The following is a 19755-nucleotide window of genomic DNA, read 5'->3' on the forward strand; positions in this document are numbered from 1 at the left end:
GTTCAGGGGCTGCCCCACCCCCCACTGCCCTCCTGCCCCCTGTGCTCAGCAGTCTGAATTCCAAGCACTCTAGCACAGTTTGGAAAGGTGGAATGGGGGGATTCCCCCCAGAAGGGAAGGACAGCTTCCGAGAACAATTCAAAGTGTCTTGTTCAACAACTATAACTTTTCATTCTTTCTCAATTATCCCCTATTCTCTTTCTCCCAGACCCAGGTTATATGCAAGAGGGAAAAAAATGTTTTCACAGAAAAATATTTTATACAACTTAACCAAAAAGAGGCATCATGTTTAGGAATGACCCAAAGCCTGCAGTTTTTAAAACTTTCAAAATGGGTTTATATCACTCCCCACCACTTTGTCCTGACCATTTATATGGTGAGTCTAGAAATGAGCAACTGTTTTCTGGGGTCACTTGCATTTAACAATCAGACCACATGCCTTACTAAGATGTGTACACTAGGACAAAGGCAAGAGACATGCAGTCGAGCTATCATTCCATTCTCACAGACCACGACGACGTAGAAATTTGAAAAGAAGAAGTCAATAGCAGTGAGAGGACCTGGACGAGGTCCATGGCTTAATCTGTCAGGGGTGGGAGAAGCGGGTCATACTCCCTGTAATTTGTCCTCTCCCAGCTCACAGCTTTCAACAAGAATCACCAGTAAGAAATGCAGCTAGCCTCTGTACCACGAGGCCCATGTTGAGCTGAAAGCAACTGAGAAAAATCAGACACAGGATGAGCTGTTTGCCCTCCCTATCTGACTGAAGGCAGAAGATCAATTCCCCATGTAAATGTGCCCTCCCCTGCCTAGTTCCTGGACCAGGAAGGGATAACAGTCTTATTACCAGAGACAAGACGGCACCAAAAAGAATATACACAAACCCTATCTTCCCAGTTCTCATCTACCATTGGTTTCCTCCGTATGCTTACCTTCCCACAATTTGTAGCCCCTAAAAACTCAAAGCCTCCTCCCTTTGTCTCACTTCTTTTCAACAAGCATATTGTCCTTTTGATAAAATGCTATATAAGCCCAAGTTCTAACCATGCCTTTGAAATACTCATCACTGGGTGCCTCCATGGATACGCATGAGGCACATGTCATTGAACTTCTTTGTTTTTCTGTTATTAATTTGTTTCTTTGTCAGTCTAATTTGCAGGCTCCATCCAAGAACCTCAGATGGATAGAGGAAAAAGATTTTTTTCTTCCTCTATAATAAAAAATAGAGAGATGATCTGCTGCTATATTTCAGATGGTCAGTCAGAGCAATGTCTTTTTTTTAAGATGTTATTTGTTTATTTTTATTTTTAGAGGGAAGGGAGGGAGAAAGAGAGAGAGAGAGAAACATCAGTGTGCGGTTGCTGGGGGTCATGGCCTGCAACCCAGGCATGTACCCTGACTGGAAATCAAACCTGCGACGCTTTGGTTCGTAGCCCGTGCTCAATCCACTGAGCTACGTCAGCCAGGACAGAGCAATGTCTTTTCCTGTAGGCATTTGATCATGACCCAGACAGTCACGCTGGCATCCATGATGTTTTTATGAATTAGGGCCCCACAGAGGGGTGTGCTGTTGTGCAAAGGCCCCAGAGTCTGGGTTCTCTTCACGGAGACCGCTCTCAGGTCAGCACAGCAAAAACTAAGGCTAACACAGCCCAGCAGCCGTCAGCCCCAGGTTTTAACCTCGAGTCCAGTCCAGGCAGTTAGGATCTGTAAGTTCCAGATTTCAACAGTCAGATGCTTTTCTTTTTCTTTCTTTTTAAGAGTTTATTTATTTATTTTTAGAGAGAGGGGAAGAAAGTGAGAAAGAGAGGGAGAAAAACATCAATGTGAGAGAAAAACATTGATTGATTTCCTGTTGTAGGCACCCTGACCAGGAACTGAACCTGAAACCCAGGCATGTGCCCTGATGGGAATCGAAACTGCGACCTTTTGCTTTGTGGTACCATACGCAACAAACTGAGCCACACTGGTCAGGGCAAGAGTCAGCTGTTCTTGATGCAGCAGCAAAGCCTGGACAAGGCTGGGCCAGCCCGCCATGGTCTAAGAAGGCTTTCCTAAGCCTTCTGTCTTGTCAGTCTTAGAATTCTAATTGACTCACTCAAAAATACATACCATACATCAGCCCGGAAAATCACCAGCCTCCAAGTCTCAGACATCTGATCTCACAAGGGCTCATTAGCAACGAAAACCTGCTTTCTCCATCTGGTGATTGCCTCTCTTTTTAGGTGGTCTCCCTTTTTCCAGGGGCTGTCAAAGGTGAGCATCATAGCAAAAATCACATATTACAAGACTTCCTCTGTTTTCAGTACTCGAAAACTTTGAATTCCAACCCCTGCATAAGCAGCAAAAAGGGAGAAACTGGTGTCCCACTAACACATTTTCCTTTTATTACGGCAGTTGTTCCTGACTGAGGAGATCCCACTAGCATTTCTAAAATTGTAAGCATATGACAGTTTTTATTAATCTCATCATATATCCCAGTGTTGTCAGATGTGGGCTGGGACCTAGGAAGGTCTGCCAAACTTGTCTGGAAACGGGTTTTCATGCAAAGTTTCGAGAAAAGAATTTCTGGGGACTTACACATTGGAGAATGTGAGGTGTATTAGCAAGATTTATTGGAGGGGCACACAGGGCATAAATGCTCCTGAAGAGGCTACCACAGTGTCTCATCCACAACCAGGTGGCTAAGGTCTGTCACTGCTGGGGAAGAAGTCCAGTCTCTGCCCTGCAAGCCTGCACCCAAGCTCATCAGGTTAAGGATGGCTAGGGCCCAGAAATGTAGAATGTCTCTGTGCCTCATTTCCCCATGTGCATGTCCACCACAAGGGGTAAGGGTGCCCTGGCTGAGATCTTGCCAGGCAGCTGTCACACCCGGGCCCAGGCACCTGCCAAGGGGAGAGAGAACAAGCATGTGCGCCAGGGTGCCACCATGGGGGTCTTTGTTAAACTTTGATTATATCTTCTGGGGTTTGGGAAGAGGTAAACTTCCTTTCAAACTAACCAATCTTCTTCCTAATTTTGCAGGCTTGTGCTGCACCCACCTCATGTCCAATCCCTCTCCTGGATCTGCCTGGGTTTCCTGCCCTGATCCTGTCCAGTTGTTTTCCCAGATTTTCCTAGGTTAGACTCCTTCCCTTAGGGTCACCATTTTGGCTCCTACTGCACATACCCCATAGTTTTTCCTCCTCATCTGGCTTCTACTGTGCAGGTCTCAGCAGAAGAATTTCCTCCCAGCTGTTCATCCCTCCCCCCAGTAATCCAGGCCTTCAAACAGGTTGTTCCCTGGGGAGATTGGAAACTGGTCTTTCCTGTCCGCTTGATGCCTGCAGTAACTGTGAAGCTGCCCCTTCCTAATTAATCCAGCTTGATTAGATGTTTGGCTCCCTTCTCTTTCATTAATATCTAACTACCTACCTACTATAACACCAATGGAATAGCCACCACATATGAAATCATCTCCTTTTTTGATTTCCCATTGCATATTTACTGAAAGCCCTCCCAGTAAATTCCACCTTACAGAGTTAACATTGGAGGGCTGGGGAGACCTGGACTGGAATGCAAGGGTTGGCACGAAGAAGGGGGAAGCTATTACAGCAGTGGCAGCCACCAGCTGAAGAAATGACTAGAAAAAATTCCCCTCCATCCGCCTAGCTGATTAACCCTTTTTTTTCTCCTGCTTGGAAGAAAGAACAAGACAAACTTTTGATATTTTTGGTCCATCCAAAGCTCACCTTTAGAAATGTTTCAGCCCTTTCTCCTCCCACTGGAAGGAGAGAATAAAAACCAAAGGCATTTCCTTGGCTGCAAGATTTTCCCCTCCCTCTAACCAGCTGGGCCAAAAGCAGCCAGAGATTGAATCCTCAAGCCAACTCTCTTGTGGTTAGATACCTCAGTTTCAAACCCCACGGGTAACTGAAACCTCTTACCAACAGACAGTAGCTCAACTGCTGTTGCATACATACCACGAGTGACTCCAGAGCCACCAGGCATCAAAGTTTTGTCATCCCTTGTGTGTTCATCCTTCCCTTTCCCAAACAATGCTTCAGCATATTTCATGAGTCAGGATTGTTCTAACATGGGGGTAAGGGGATTCAAGTCCACTCTCAGGTTTGCTCATTTGCTGAAAAGACTGACAGACTCAGCATGTAGCAATAATCATCAGTAAGATTTATTATAGTATAAGGGAGAAAAAGTTATTTTCCTCTACCCTCCTGTCACCAAACCGGTTCCGTGTCAGAGACTGGCCCTGCCCCAGGATGGCCTGAGACCTTTCGCATATGAGACAACCTTTAGGCTCTTGGCTTGCCCAGGAAAGATTCTGAGAATGAAATCAGAGGGAGAACAAGCAAGTTTTATTCAGGTAGAGGAAACAGAAGAAGCTGGGACACGGGTTGCTGGAGAGAGGATCAGGGGTTGAGTTCAAGACGGGCTGCCAGCACCCGCTGCCCACATGGTTGCGAGTCTCACAGGGCACTGCTGGAGAAGTGAAAGTGTGCATGGGAGTGGACACAGACAAATGCACATGTCAGTTGCGTGTGTGGTCAGTCAGTTCCTGGGTTTTCCATGTTCCCGGTTTTTTAACTTTGCGGCACCAATTCTGTCTCTGTCTTCTGGTTGGGAGCGTCCTAGTTCTTAAAATGGTTTGTTCAGGAAGTGTCATGGTGTTCACCTCACCTCACCCCCCTTGTACCTGTGGTGTTGTTACAGGATGCAGCCAAGAGGCGGGATCCCAAACAGGCATTTGAAATGGGGTCCAGAACTCAAGGTGTCCAGGAGATTTTAAGAGTCTTCACCCCTTCCCCCACAGGTATGAGCTGGGGGAAAGGGCACACAGAGCAAGAACATGCAGGGCAGCTTTGCAGCTAATCCATGGCATGGTCATTTAGCATACCTATAGCCTTTGGCTGGTCACTTAAATATGCTAAATAGCTATGGCCATGCTCAAGGCCAGGGGGATGGAAAGGGACCTCCCCCCAAGATGTGACTGGGGGGCAGGTCCCCCAAGTTACAGTGCCTGCGTGGGGGCTCGGAGAAGATTGGCTCCAGGACATGGGGTCACACATGCCCAGACCCACGATGGTGACCAGAAAAGCTGGAGAAGACAGCAGATTGAGGGCAAGTGTGCCCAAGTGTGGGAGGAGTCAGAAATGGGGCTGCAGAGGAAGATTGGCGTGAGGATTTAAACCCAGACACAGCAGCCATTGAAGAGAGAACCACATGACCTGGACAGAGTGGGGACTCTCCCTTCCCGCAGCCCTGAGAGAGGGAGAACCATGTGGCCTGGACAGAGTGGAGACTCCCGTAGCCTTGGGAGAGAGGACCACGTGCCTTTGCCAGAGTGGGGACCCCCGCAGCTTTAGAAGGGGGAACCACCACCTGGTTTTAGCAGAGATCCCGGTGACTCAGAGGAGGGTGCCGGGAACCCAGGGAGGTCTCCCAGTCGAGATGGAGTACTAACTGGGAAGAACCAGAGGACTGCCTGAGCCATGGACTATTTCCTTTCCTGAGATACGGTACTCTGGACTGGGCAAAGGGGGAAGGAAGGAAGGACTGTGTCTGTTTGTGGTTTTAAAAGGGACTTAAGGATTTTTGATAAAGACATTAGGTCACTACTTTAAGTTTGTATAGCATTAAATAAACATCTCCTTTCCTTTTCACAAATCTCTGGCATTGAGAGACGTCTTTCCTCTGGCGGCGGACGGTACGGACCTGGGGGCTTTTTTTCAATAATAGTATATTGTCCCAGACCCCCCTTGTTTGTTCTGTAACAGTGTCAGTTTTCATTATAATGATAGTATAATGAGCTTCAGAGTTGATTCTCTGATCAGTTTTTCCTCCATCTTGGATTGATCTGGTTTTAGCCAGTCCTTGCAATCATTGACCTCTGTGACCATGGCAGAACTTTTCTTGCTATCAGCTGTTTCCCTTTGATCATGGTGGAGGTGGGGACTCAAGCAAGAGAACCTAGCAGCTTATTGGCCCTGTAATGCCCGCTCCTATTTCCCCATTGCACTTGTCAGGATTTTCCCCTAATTTCTTTCTGTCCTGCTTCATTACCAGGTTCTCAGCCCAGGGCCCTGAAAATTAAACTGACAAAGAAGGGTTAGTAACAGAAAAGTCAGCTGAAGTTTATTAACGTGTAGTGGGAGAACCCAGTAGTGAGTAACTCAAAGGAGTGGAGAGAGCTTGGGCTTTTACATAGTATAGGAGAAAAAGTCTTTTTACTTCTACCCTCCTAGATTCAATGGCTAGGGACATGAATCAAACATGATAAGAGACAGATTCACAAGAAAATAGTTTTAATTACACACATAGACACAGTTCACAAAGAAAACTATGCCTCTCAGAGGCAACCGGATCATGGAGGCTTATCAGGCAGTGTCGATAAATCACTGGCAGATCTAATCCCTTTTGGCTGGTGCTCAAACGCGACAGAATGAATTTGTTGACGTCATAATGACGATAATATTCTCTGAGGCTTCATAACCCTAGTGTAGTGTTTCCTGTCTCCACAAACACACGAAGCCCAGAGAGGCCAGAGGTCTTTGAAGAGGCAGAACCAAACACCTGACAGTTTAGAAGGATGTTGACAATGTTGAACTTCCTCTGAGCCTTGTGCTCCAGGAAAACAGCTATGGTCAAAATATTTACCCACCCTCCCCCTACTGTAAATGTGGAGCGTTTTGTTTAGCTAATCCATGGTGTTGCTGCCTAGGTTTCCTTTTTGTTTGGCCAAGCAGCCAGAGGAGGGCCGTAAAGGCCTTACACTAACATTGGCCCCTCGAGTAAGTGCATGCCCTAGACAACAGCCTGCAGAGTCACAAGCAAATGGAAGTTCCTGAGATGACTTCCCCAAAATCCCTTGTGATCAACAGTCTCTCCCAACCTCCCAGAGACTTTCCTCTGCGCTCCCCTTAAATAAGATCCCAGTGGAACTAACCAAAACCCTATTTGTTTGTGGTTGGAATTGACTAATCCAGCCTTAGCATGGGATCACTAAAGCATTTACCTATGGACCATGCTGAAAACCTGTGCCCCAGGTCCTGCCTCCCTCTCTCTGCCTGCAGCCTGCCTGGCCCTGCTGGTGTGGCTTCAGGACCTGTTGTAATCCACATGCCTGTTTCAGTTTCTCTTGTGCCCATTTGTTGAACTGCTAAGAATACCCTTCCCCCTATTACTTAGACAAGTCTGGTCATGCCCTCCTCCTTACTTACCTATGACAAATCCAAACACAGACCCTCCAAATTCCTGTTCTGTGTCTCATGAATAAGTAGATGAATGATTTGTTCACACTGACCAATGTGAAGAAAATGTCTGTAAACTTAACTTCACCGAATTTCTCTCATCCCCACTCCCCCCACCCCCACCAGATTCTGCAAGCTGGATGACCACTCAGATTAAACACACACTGGAATGCCAAACAATCCCCCTCAAAACTGGCTGAGGACCAGGAGAAATATTTCCTGCTCAGCTGGTGGATCTGCCACCCATTGCCCTCCTTGCCCACACCCACTTCTTTCAATCCTTGTTTACACCTCCATAGAAAAGAAAACCCTTTTTCTGACTAATCTTTGAGACATTTGCAGGATTTATGATCAAAGCCATCTCCCTGTTGCCATAGTCACCCTCCCTCCTTTGCAATAGTCACCCAAACTTATTGCAAGTCTTTTTTTCTTCTGCTTAATAAGCTTTTAGAGTACTTTTAGGCTTCTGGAAACAATGCAGAGAAAGTAGAGCTCTATATATCACCTGCTCCACACTGTCACCCATCCTGCAGTTTCCGCTATGAGTAACATCTTGCATTCTGTGGTGTATTTGTTTCTACTGAATACCCACTATTAATACGTTATTACTGAAACCCATAGTTCACTTTAGGGTTCACCTTTGTATTGCATGTAACATCATGTACCCACCATTACACTAACATAAGAAGGGTTTCATTGCCCTAAAAATGACCCATGCTCCACCTGTTAATCCATTCTCCACTCTCTCGCCACTTCAGGGTCTCAACATAGCCTCAGCTGATGGCGTGCTCGCAGATAAGGACTCTTATTTGTAATCATAAAATCATGAAAATTCAGTTAGAACTGAAAAACATGGGAATCAGTCAAAAATGCCAATAATGGTGGGCCAAAGATAGCTACCAAGACCCCTGAGATGGTATGAAAATTACTGAAGTTTTCAGAGAAGAGTAGTTTTTGGTGGCTGAATATTTTCTCTGTGGATGATTAGCACATATTTACAAACATGAGTAATCTCAAAAGCAAACATCAGACCCTCCAAGTAGAGGTAAAAACACTGAGCTACATCCTTTAACACATTATGTGGATTATTAAGGTGCACACAGGGACACCAGAAACAGAGAAATGAAGTTACAGATTCAGAGCCTCATAGAAAGACAGGTATGTAGTAGGAATCAGTCCCTGTCCACCCTCCATAGCATTCAAACCTGAAAGGGACCTAGGAATCAGCTAAGAAGGCACCTCTCAAACTTCAACATACCAACGAATCACCTGAACATCTTGTTAAGGGAAAGACTCTAATTTAGTAGGTGCATGGAGGGGCTTAACATTCTGCATATCTGATAAGCCTTAATTGATGCTGATGCTACTGGTGTACAGAACATACTCTTAGTAGCAAAAATCTAGCTCGGTGCTTTTAAACCATGATTGCACAATAAAATTACCTTGGGGTTTCTGTTTGTTCATTTTTTATTAACTGATAATTCCAATGCTTGAGCCTTACTCCTAAAAATTCTGATTCATTCAACTAGAGATTAGCTTTGGCATACATGCATTTAAAGATTCTCAGGGAATTTTCCAGTTTGCAGCCAGGGTTGCAAACTACTGTCCAAGGCCAACCTATCTATTTAACTGTTAAGGCAACTAATAGAGTTTAAGTTAAATCAAATTCACCCAGCTTGTCAGTTAAACACAGAGCTGGTCCTTGAATCCGGATATTGAACTCATAGTTCAGTAGTTAAGGCTCATTTCCTCAGGTAGGAACGCTGTGCATTAGAAATTAATTGCTCTTTCTAGTTTTCATTGCTCTTTTCTATTTGTAAACACACACACACACACACACACACACACACACATTTACAGACTTGTTGACTGTTGCCTCTCTCCTTAATGCTTCTCTGCCCTGTGTGGTTCATGGGTCTGTTTATGTCAAAGACACACTGGGCGAGATTCTAAATACCTAATCAGCTGGACCAGAGTCCTACAGAATCAGGACTGTTGCCAAGTTCACACTTATCATGGGAAGAACACTTGCTCTGTTTCCCTGATACACAGGCCATTCTCCTGTGAGAGGCAACAGCCCTCCCATCCTTCATTTCAGCACTTATTTACTCTTCCATCCCTTTCTTTCAGAACGGGGTTTGTGCTGGTGTCTCACAGAAAATATTTTCACCTAAAAACTCGATTAGCCTGCTAGCAGCTTTCCAAATGATACAGGACTAGAAGGCAATAACTGACCAGACATGACCCTTTTAAAGTCTCTTTTCCCCCTGCACAGGTCAGTCCCTCCTTGGGAAAGGCTGGATGCCAGCCTCTGGGTGTGGGCATGTCCACGGCTCCCTGACTTGAGACCTAAGGTAGGATCATCTAGGTTGCCCTGGATCAAAACCCCCAACAGACCGTGCTACCTTAGCAGTTACACAGTCAGAGTCATGACATGAGGCACCTCTCAGTCCCCACAAGTTGACAGTGGCTCTCTAGATTGTTCCTTTAGTCATAAGCCACTCACTCTGGCCCAAGTAGTTTTCATTGTAGATGTCCCCAGAATCATATCAGTGGGTACATTGTTGACCATTACAAATTAGACAAGAATTGGACGTGTTACACAAAAATCTGGATCTCTGTCCCCCCGCTGATCTTTCTACAACACTTAAGTTATCATAAGGTCCAGGTAGTCTCTGTGCTCTATGCCACATTGCCCCTGTAGGGAATTTGCATATCAAAACAGCTTCTCACAAGCATCCTCCCAGCTGCCAAAGCTGAGCATGTACTGGCAATCAAAGCAGAGACAGCCCCTCTTTCTAAGATTCATTTTCACCCAGATAGAAAACCTGCTGATCTTATTGGGCCTTCAGGGTGAGCAAAATCTCCTGGGTATAGCTGCCATATCTAAATACCATGCTTATCTGAGAAGCTTTAGAGCTGCATGGACCAAATCTCAGAGCAGCCTCCTCCCCTCCTGAACCCAGCGACTGAGGCCTTGTGGCACCATGAGGTAACTTTCTCTGCCTTGATGATCTTGTTTCTGTGTCTTTTGACATTCCTCAACTTTCCTAAAGGGCCAGTTCTTAGGCCCCCTGCCAAGGGAGCTGATTCACTCATGCCTCTGACTCTGACAGGCACCCCTAATAACCTGGTAATGAGGAGAGTTTAGTAAGAGGGCTGTTTAAGACAGAGTGGAAAATCAGTAGAAGATGGTGCTGAACCCAGGGCCTCCCAACGGTGTTAACACCTCTAGGCCAGCAAGGGCAGGGGGAGGGAGCAAGCAGTCACCAGACCTGTTGAGACCCTCAGCTATTCCTGTAGGGAAGAGCTTCTCAAGAAGTTTTTGGTGTAAAACTCAACCACTGACAACCCAAAGCCTGGCACAGTGGGAATTAAGACCCCGAACTTCACCTCCTCCTGTGCTCTAACTTCTGGCTGATGCCTGCCAGTGTGCCAAACCCAAAAGGAAGTCAACAATGAAAGAGGCCCCATTAATGAAATCCATACCATCCATTTCCATGAGCACACAGCACAGGAAAGAATGTAGGAAGGGGGATCCAGAGAGGGGAGACGGACTAGATGCACAGAGACACATTTCCTTACTGTCCCATTATCAAGCTTGCTCAGCAAGAGCAGCAGTGCTTTTAGGAGAATCAATGAGAAAGCTATTTTGACTCCAAAACAGTCATTTGTGTAGCACTCGGTAAATGCAGTGACTATTTCCCAGGAGACACTGACAGAATCCATGTTCACCAGGTAACAGAGGCCTGGGCCTATGCAGGGACAGGCATGGGGACCAGTCAGCATTTAGATCCTTTCAGGCAACACTGATTATCTTCAAGTGGCAAGGAGAAGAAGCTATTTATAAGACGGCCATTTTTCTGTTCTTTTTTAAAAAAATGTTTTTGTTGTTGTTCAGGTATAGTTATCTCCCTTTCCCCCTGACAACTACCCTCCCCCCACCCCAGCCACCCCCACCTCCCACCCTCGATCCTACCCCTCCTTGGCTTTGTCCATGTGTGCTTTATCCATGTTCCTTGATGGCCCTTCCTCCTTCCCCCTTCCCCATTATCCCCTCCCACCTCCCTCTGTTTACTGTCACTTTGTTCTTTATTTCAATGTCTTTGGTTATATTTTGCTTGCTTGTTTATTTTGTTGATTAGGTTCCACTTACAGGTGAGATCATATGGTATTTGTCTTTCACCACCTGGCTTATTTCACTTAGCATAATGCTTTCCAGATCCATCCATGCTCTCACAAAGGGTAGGAATGCCTTCCCTCTTTCTGCTGTGTAGTATTCCATCATGTAAATGTACCACAGTTTTTTGATCCACTCATTTACTGATGGGCACTTAGGTTGCTTCCAGCACTTGGCTATTGTAAATTGTACTACTATGAACATTGGGGTGCATAGGTTCTTTTAAATAGGTGTTTCAGGATTCTTAGGGTATAGTCCCAGCAGTGGAATTTCTGGGTCAAAAGGCAGTTCCATTTTTAGTTTTCTGAGGAAATTCCATACAGTTTTCCACAGTGGCTGCACTAGTCTACATTCCCACCAGCAGTGCACTAGGGTTCCCTTTTCTCCACAACCTTGCCAGCACTTGTTTGTTGATTTGGTTATCATAGCCATTCTGACAGGTGTGAAGTGGTATCTCATTATGGTTTTAATTTGCATCTCTCTGATGGCTAGTGATGTTGAGTATCCTTTCATATGTCTCTGGGCCCTCTGTATGTCTTCCTTGGAGAAGTGTCTGTTCAGGTCCTTTGTCCATTTTTTCATTTGGTGTTTGTCTTCCTGGAGTGGAGTTGTGTGAGTTTTTTATATATTTTGGAGATCAACCTTGCCTGAGGTATTATTGGAAAATATGTTTTCCCATATGGTTGGTTCCCTTTCCATTTTGCTGATGTTTCCTTCAGCCGTGCAGAAGCTTTTTAATTTGATGAAATCCCATTTGTTTATCCTTTCCTTTATATCCCTTGCTCTAGGGGATGTATCAGTGAAAATGATGCTGCATGGAATATCTGAAATTTTCCTCCCTATCTTCTCCTCTAGGACTTGTCTTATTGATGCAAAGTCTCTTGATTACTATGAAACTATGCAATTGTGATCACTATGAAATTTGCTCTTCACTAAACCAACTGTCTTCCAGGTGTGGTCCCCTAATCATGAGCATCCACATAACCTGGGAATTTGTTTTAAATGTAGATTCTCAGGTCTCAAATTCAGGGGTAGGGGGAAGAGAGGATCTCAATCTGTATGTTATAAGTCTTCCAGGTGGTCACGATGCAAGCTAAAATTTGAGAAGCCATTTAGCCCCTCTACTAGACATTAGAAGATAAGAAATCTTATCGGGGTTGTGATGTGCTAGTTCCAAAGACTCCATGTTCCTTTCTTTCCTGGTTTGGTTTGAACTGGAAAACTGTAGAATGTATTTTCTGATCCAAAGTCTTCTCACCTGCTACAGTCATCCCATCTGCCATTGCAGTCAGTGGGACAGGAAGAGCTTGCAGGAAAAGGGTACCCTCCTTCGGGATTCCTTCTTCACTGCACAGCAATACCTGTCCCGTGGAAAGACTGCAAGTGAGGATTGCAATGGAGTTCACCACAAGAGTCTCCAAGTCTCTCTTTTGAACATAACTAACTGCTGGTCATAAACTGGTGTTAGCGATGTCTGTATCTGTAGGGCTGACAGAAAACAAGCCTTTCCCCCAGTCCTAGGAGTGAGGCTCTCTAAGTCATTTTGCAGTGGCCTGTAGTTATGTTTGTAGAACCTCCTGACATAAGACAGCCTAAGGGGGTTTTGCACTATCCTACACTGAATAAAACCCATATTAAAATGTGTATCTGCCACATATGAGGAGGTTCCCCCCTCCAAAATGGAATTATCTTCTGGAGGGCAGGCCCCTTGTAGCACAGGCTTTCCCCAGTAGGTGAGTGCTCTAGGAACCCAACCATATCAGTGTACTAGCTGGTGTTGTTGTAAGAGGCTGCATTTGGCTTCAGTGAATTTTTTTAAAGACTTTTTCAACACATTTGTCCATTTCATGATAGGTGATTTATGAGCATTCAGCAGCTTTTGACCAAAAATGGCATGGCTTCCATGTCCCACCCTTCCTTTTTTATTTGTTTCCCTGAATGAAAAAAGTCCTCAAAGGGAAACATTTTGCCAATGTGGAAGAGGTGAAACAAAAAACAGCAAAAGCACTAAAAGGTATCAAAATCAATGAGTGCAAAAATTGTTCTGAGCAGTGGAATAATGTCTCAATAATTGTATCGCATCAAATGGAGAGTACTTTGAAGGTGACTCAAGTTTGAACATGTGAGAATAAATACACAATTTTTAAATAAATTCTAGGGTTTTTGGGGTCCCCCACATACATGCACATACTTGTAATTTGATAATAATAATTTTACTACCAATGACAGTACACTCCATGTGCTCACTAGGTAACAGGAGGACTTCAGGTTCTCAACATTCCTATTTTAAAGTGTAGAGATAATTCTGTGATGACATTCTACTCCATAGTCTTTCCAGGGCCCAAGCCCTGAACTAGGTAAAAGATGACACAGGCTGATGAACAACCACCTACAAGGAAAAATAATAATTATCTTCTGGAAAGTTCCAGGGCAGCCCTGTAAGGTTGTTCAAGTTGTGCACTTGAAGTTGTGCAGTCTGTGCACTTGAAGTCCTGTAATCCAAGTGAGGGCTGAAATCCAGTATAACTTCTACCCATTAATACCTGGCGCCCTAGCCCTAATTGGATCGCCCAGAAGAAGAAGGGCCTCTCTGAACTTCACAAAGGCTCTGGCTGGACAGAGATGCAGAGATTGGGGTACATGTTTAAGTCATGGGGATATAATATACAGCATATGGAATAGAGTCAATAACGCCATAACTGTATGGTGACAAGTTGATTACTAGACATTTTGTGGTGACCACTTCATAAGGTATATAAATGTTGAGTCACTATGTTACACACCTGAAACTAATATGCTTTATGTCAGTTATAATTGAAAATAAATTAATAAAAAAAGAAAACCTGGTTGGTTCATATATAAATATTGTAGCAACTTCCTTGGGCCATGTTACTTTGTGTGAATGAGCTTCCTGGCACAGTGTCTGTCCTCATCATACCATGGACTACAGTGGGCAGAAGTGGAATATTTGGGTTCAAAGCTCTTCCTGATTTTATCTCCTTTGAAGACAGTGAGTGTTTTCAGTGAGCGTTCTTAGGAACTATATAGATTTCATGCACCCCTAACTCATCCCCTCCAACACGACACATGCGCACACATATACACACAGGCTTCACTGGGTAATATTTCTTGACCACAGTTAGGTGGTGAAAAGGAAGGTCACTGCATGTTCTCACTTGAGTGGTCAACCCCTCAGTTACGGCTTTAAGCAAAAACAGATTCAGATGAGACATCACCTCTGAGGCCTGGGGAAGATGGCATGGCATTGTGGGGAGTTTCTGAAGTCAAGACTTGTGGGGAAATGAGGGAGCTATACTAAGCTGCCAGCCATATTTGTGGAGTAAGGCTGAGAATCTTCTACTCACCTGGACTTTTTTCTCTCATTTTCAAAAGGGGATGTTTCATAGCCTGTTTTTTTATTAGATTATGGTCAGATATTATGAATCAGGATGGTAAGATTTATATAAAAATTTCTATCCATTGGAATAAAAAAAGCTCATAAGGTTCCACTTGGGATCTTTCCCTGGGACTGATGGGTGGAATAGACATTAAATATGAGATATAAGGTAATCGGTTGAAGACACAGATGCAAATATACCTACATAAGATGTGAGGATGACTTTTTCAAGTAGTAGAGACATTTATTTCTCTCCTCTCATGTTCTTGGAGGGGGGATAGAACTTCAGCTCTATTTCACAAGAGGATGACATACTGGAAAGAAAATGCCTCATCCCACTGACTCATTATTACTCTCCTCTCCCCACTGGTGGCTAAGACCACTGTGATTGTTGAGAGTTTGAATACCTATTAGTAACTATGCTATAGGGTTACCTGTCATAAAGCTCACTGAATTCCAAAGATAGGACTTACCACTTCCTTGCATAAGCACATCTGACCTCATGCAAAGTCGCTCATCCCCCTACTTCGGACTTGTGCATATACAGTGTTTGTTGCTATGAAGTGGTTCCTCCTATTTTTCAATCTCTCTGGAACTGGTTAAGTTCATTCAGGCATAGACATCAGCCCAGTACCACACTCTCCACCCCAGCTTAAGCATTCATGAAACCTGTCCTTCAAAAGAATATTGGGCTCTCATATTTTGCTCAGAATGTTTACCATATTTATATATTGAGAATATGGAAAAGATGAGTAAATAACCTATCCTTCTGTGAACCCTTTCTCCACATTTTTTCTAATAATGTTAATGGTGCTCTACAATGTTGAAAAAGGACAAGAGGAAGGGTTTTGCAGTGTTGGGGATGGTGCTAAAATAATTTGCCATGAGAAGAACTAATCTCTTTTATGCTACTTTCTCATAATTTGCATGTTGGAAACATGAAGTAGCATTTCCTTGAGGTTTTTATGTCAACCTGCTTTCTGCCCTAAGACAACCTGCTCTCTGCCCTAAGACACAATCATAGAGCACTGAAAGGAGGCAGATAATAAATCAAAAATACTTGGGGATAGTATTTGACTATTCAAAGTTCTGCTTCAATTTCCACTGGATCAAATGCTGCTGAAAAATGATTATTATCTATTTTTACAGTGCTGAATTAAAAGGGAATCTCATTGGAGACAGACTTGTTCAACTCAGATGTCACTTTACATGGGAGTTGCAAATTGAAGATACTGAAATGACTGATTTAGAAAATAGGGTCTTGGAAGAAATCGAGTTCCTAGACACAAAATTTAATGTGCCAATACACAACCTATGGGCCTATGTGAAACACCTGAAAGGCCAGAATAAGGAAGCCCTGCAGAGCTTGAAACAGGCTGAAGACTTGGTCCAGACAGAACAGGATGACCAAGCACACGTGAGAAGACTGGTTACCTGGGGCAACTATGCCTGGCTGTGTTACCACATGGGCCAACTGGAAGAAGCCCAGGTGTATTTGGACAAGGTGGAAAGCATTTGCAAGAAGTTTGCCAGCCCCTCCTGCTACACAGTGGAGAGTCCACACATGGACTGTGAGGAAGGATGGGCCTTGCTGAAGTGTGGAGGAAAGAACTATGAACGGGCTAAAGCCTGCTTTGAAAAGGCTCTGGAAGTGGACCCTGAACACCGAGAATTCAACACTGTGTATGCAATTGCTGTCTACCGTCTGGATGGGTTCATCAAAGGATCACATCCTGGTGATGCATTTTGGTGCATGAAAACATCCTGGTGAGGCATTTTGTCTGCAAACCTTCAAACGGGCTATCGAGCTAAATCCAGAGGATGCATATATGAAGGCACTCCTTGCTGTGAAGCTTCAGGATAGTGGACAAGAAGCTGAGGGAGAGAAGTACATTGAAGAAGCACTGACCAGCATGTCTTTTCAAACCTATGTCTATCAATATGCAGCCAAGTTTTACCGAAGAAAAGGCTCTGTAGATAGAGCTCTTCACTTCTTAAAAATGGCTTTGGAGAAAACACCCTGCTCTGCCTTCGTGCATCACCAGGTAGGGCTTTGCTACAAGGCACAAATGATTCAAATAAAGAAAGCTAACAATTGGAAGCACAGAGGAAGGGATGAAGAAAATATCCACAGATTAGTTCAGAAGGCTATCCGTGAATTTGAAAAGGCTTTGGAGTTAAGGCCCAGATTTCACATGGTGTATATCGACCTGGCTGAGATGTATGCAGAAATGGGCCACCACAGAAAGGCTGAGGATATTTTTCAGAAGCTGTTGAGCATGGGGATCTTTCATGATCATCTACACCAAGATATTCATTTCCGCTATGGCCGATTTCAAGAATTTCACATGAAATCTGAAGTCAATGCAGTTATCCATTATTTAAAAGCAATAAACAAAGGAAACTCATCATTTACAAGCAATAAAAGTCTCAATGCTCTGAAGAATTTGGTTTTAAGGAAACTTTGAAGAAATGGAGCAGATGTAGAAAGCTTGAGCATCCTCAAGTTTGTCTACAAATTGAAAGGAAAAATGCATGAAGCCCTGGGGTGCTATGAGCGGGCCCTGAGGCTGGCTGCTGGCTCTGAGAACTCTGTGGGACATGTTCCTTAGACGCTGAAATACACACTGCTTTCACATTCTGTCTGACTTTAGCTTAACGTGCACTAACCATCTTTTCTGTGTGCCACTTTCAGAAACAAGTATTTTATTTTCACCCCCATCTAGCAGGAAAGCATTTCTATGAAATCTTTTGTAAGGCAAAATGCCCTAAATCAAACAGGCAATTACCTTAGGAGATATTTTGCAAATTAATGGAGCTGAAGCACAGAGGCTCACAGACAACTCAGAGCTGTGGCAGTTTCAGCTGAGCTGCAGATCAGTATCCTGTCCTTACAAGCCTTGAAAGCTAGCACTGAACTGGCATTGCCTTGGCATCCCCAACTTCTCTTCATCTCTATTCAAGTTTTCCTCTGCTACCTGAAATCCATCTGCTATCTCTTGCAGGCTCTGCTGTGAAAACTAATTAAAAATAAAATTCATCATATGCATGAAGGTATTATTTGTAGCAAGGATTTTCAACTGGGGCTGGGGGAGGTGAGAGACAAGAGGAGAATTTTGCCACTCAGGGCAAAAACAAGGTGCATTTGGCAACATCTGGAGAAAGTGTTTATTTATTTTTCACCCGAGGTCATGCCTGTTGATTTAAGTGAAAGTGGAAGGAAATGAAAGAGAGAAGTAGAGAAACACTGATGTGAGAAACATCCACCAATTGCCTCTTGTATGAGCCCTGACTGGGTAACGAACCTGCAACCTATGTACATGTCTGGCAGGGAAGCAAACCCATGAGCTTTTTATTTAAGGGATTATGATCCAACCAACTGATCCACACCAGCTTGGGCTGGAGACAGTTTTGATGGTCGCACCCACAGGGTGCTCCTGACATCTAGTGGACATACTTAGTGATGCTGTGGTAAGCATTATACAATGCTCAGGACAGCTTCCCGCAACAGAGTTATCCAAAGTCAATGGTACCAAGGCTGAGGAAAAACTGTGACTGATACCCATCTCCTGCACCACTTATTATTACTGAATATTCAGTGTTTCAAGCTGATTTTAAATCAGTTGGATGTTTCACTTTTTTTCTCTATTGCTATGTTTTACATATTTACAGTAGGAATTCAAAAGACAACACTATTTATAGATTTTCCCAAGAATCCAAACATTCCAACAGTTGAAAAAATGAGATTGGTATTCAAGTTCCATGTAGCAAGGCGCTAATGTCACCCATCATGAACTTCAAAATCACCTTTCTTTCCAACATTGAGGTTGGGGGGCCCATTTCCAGAGATGATTTGAATTACTCTGGGATGGGGCCTCGTTGGTATTACTCTAAAAGCTTCCCTCAGTGAGTCTAGTGTGAAGTAGCGGTGAGATCCCATAGCTGTCCCTAATCAGTTATTAATCAGATGGGGAAGGCAAGGCACATAGCGATGATGTGGCCTGAACATTTCCCTGAATGCATGGATAAACCTGTTTTATTTATTCAGAAGTTTGTGTGCAGAACTTTCTGACTGGTTTGGGGTGGGGTAAACAGAGTAGGGGTAAAGCTGTTGCTGAGTTGTGAAACTGCCAGTCTTTGTTGAGCTGTCTTCCAGAACAAGGACGCATCCTGGAAGCTGAGCACCAGACTGCCCCTGTGCTGGAATCACTCAGCCTTGGCATGTAGTGGCCTGTCCCTCCTGATGCATATGTGTCCCCAGTCCCAGGAAAGGTGATTCCCCTTGTCTACTCGGGGAAACACTGCTTTGGGGGCTATCCCCAGTGCTGTCCTTACTGCTGGAAGTAAGAACCCCCCTTTGCTCATAGAGTGCCTTGGTGGACATTCACTGGGCTGCACCAGAGGAGCCCAGTATGCTCAGTAACAATGTCTCAGGGGAAACTTGTAACTGGTGAGGGCTGAGATGAGAGATGGACTGGGCAGGGGGACTGAGCAGAAATTTCTTAGATCTAGCAGTGAGTTCGATTAAGTGTTTCTGAGACAAGAATATTCTTGCAGGTGTTCCTCATACTTGGCGTATTCCCTTCATTCCTGGTCTAGGTGGATTGTTTATTTCTTTCAAGCTGAAACCCAAAGGGACAGTATCCTGGTCACTTAATTGGGAGTGCCTTATATGATATTATAGATTTATATTATCCTAGATTCCTTCCACATATATGAGGCTAACTGAAGATGGGGCTGCTTTTCTCAAGTGCTTTTTTCCTGTGCCATCCTCTGGAATCCAGCCATCAGCCTTTAGTATGAGCACCAAGGAGCTAAAGTTTGTTGGGGACCGCCCTGCTTGGTATCAGAAGCTGTAACCCCCACCAAGGCTAAGGCTGAGGGAGTGGCCTTGGACCTTAAGCCAGGAAGGACACAAAAGAGCTTATCTCCCT

General features: G+C 44.3%; 1 pseudogene; it reads left to right on the forward strand.

The window, feature by feature from the left end:
• The first annotated feature begins 16043 nt into the window (after positions 1-16043).
• LOC123828969 lies at positions 16044-17433 on the forward strand (annotated as a pseudogene).
• Positions 17434-19755: the final 2322 nt, after the last annotated feature.

This window comes from Phyllostomus hastatus, unplaced genomic scaffold (assembly GCF_019186645.2).
Source record: "Phyllostomus hastatus isolate PE091 unplaced genomic scaffold, TTU_PhHast_1.1 phas_scaffold_1066, whole genome shotgun sequence".
Lineage (NCBI taxonomy): Eukaryota > Metazoa > Chordata > Mammalia > Chiroptera > Phyllostomidae > Phyllostomus > Phyllostomus hastatus.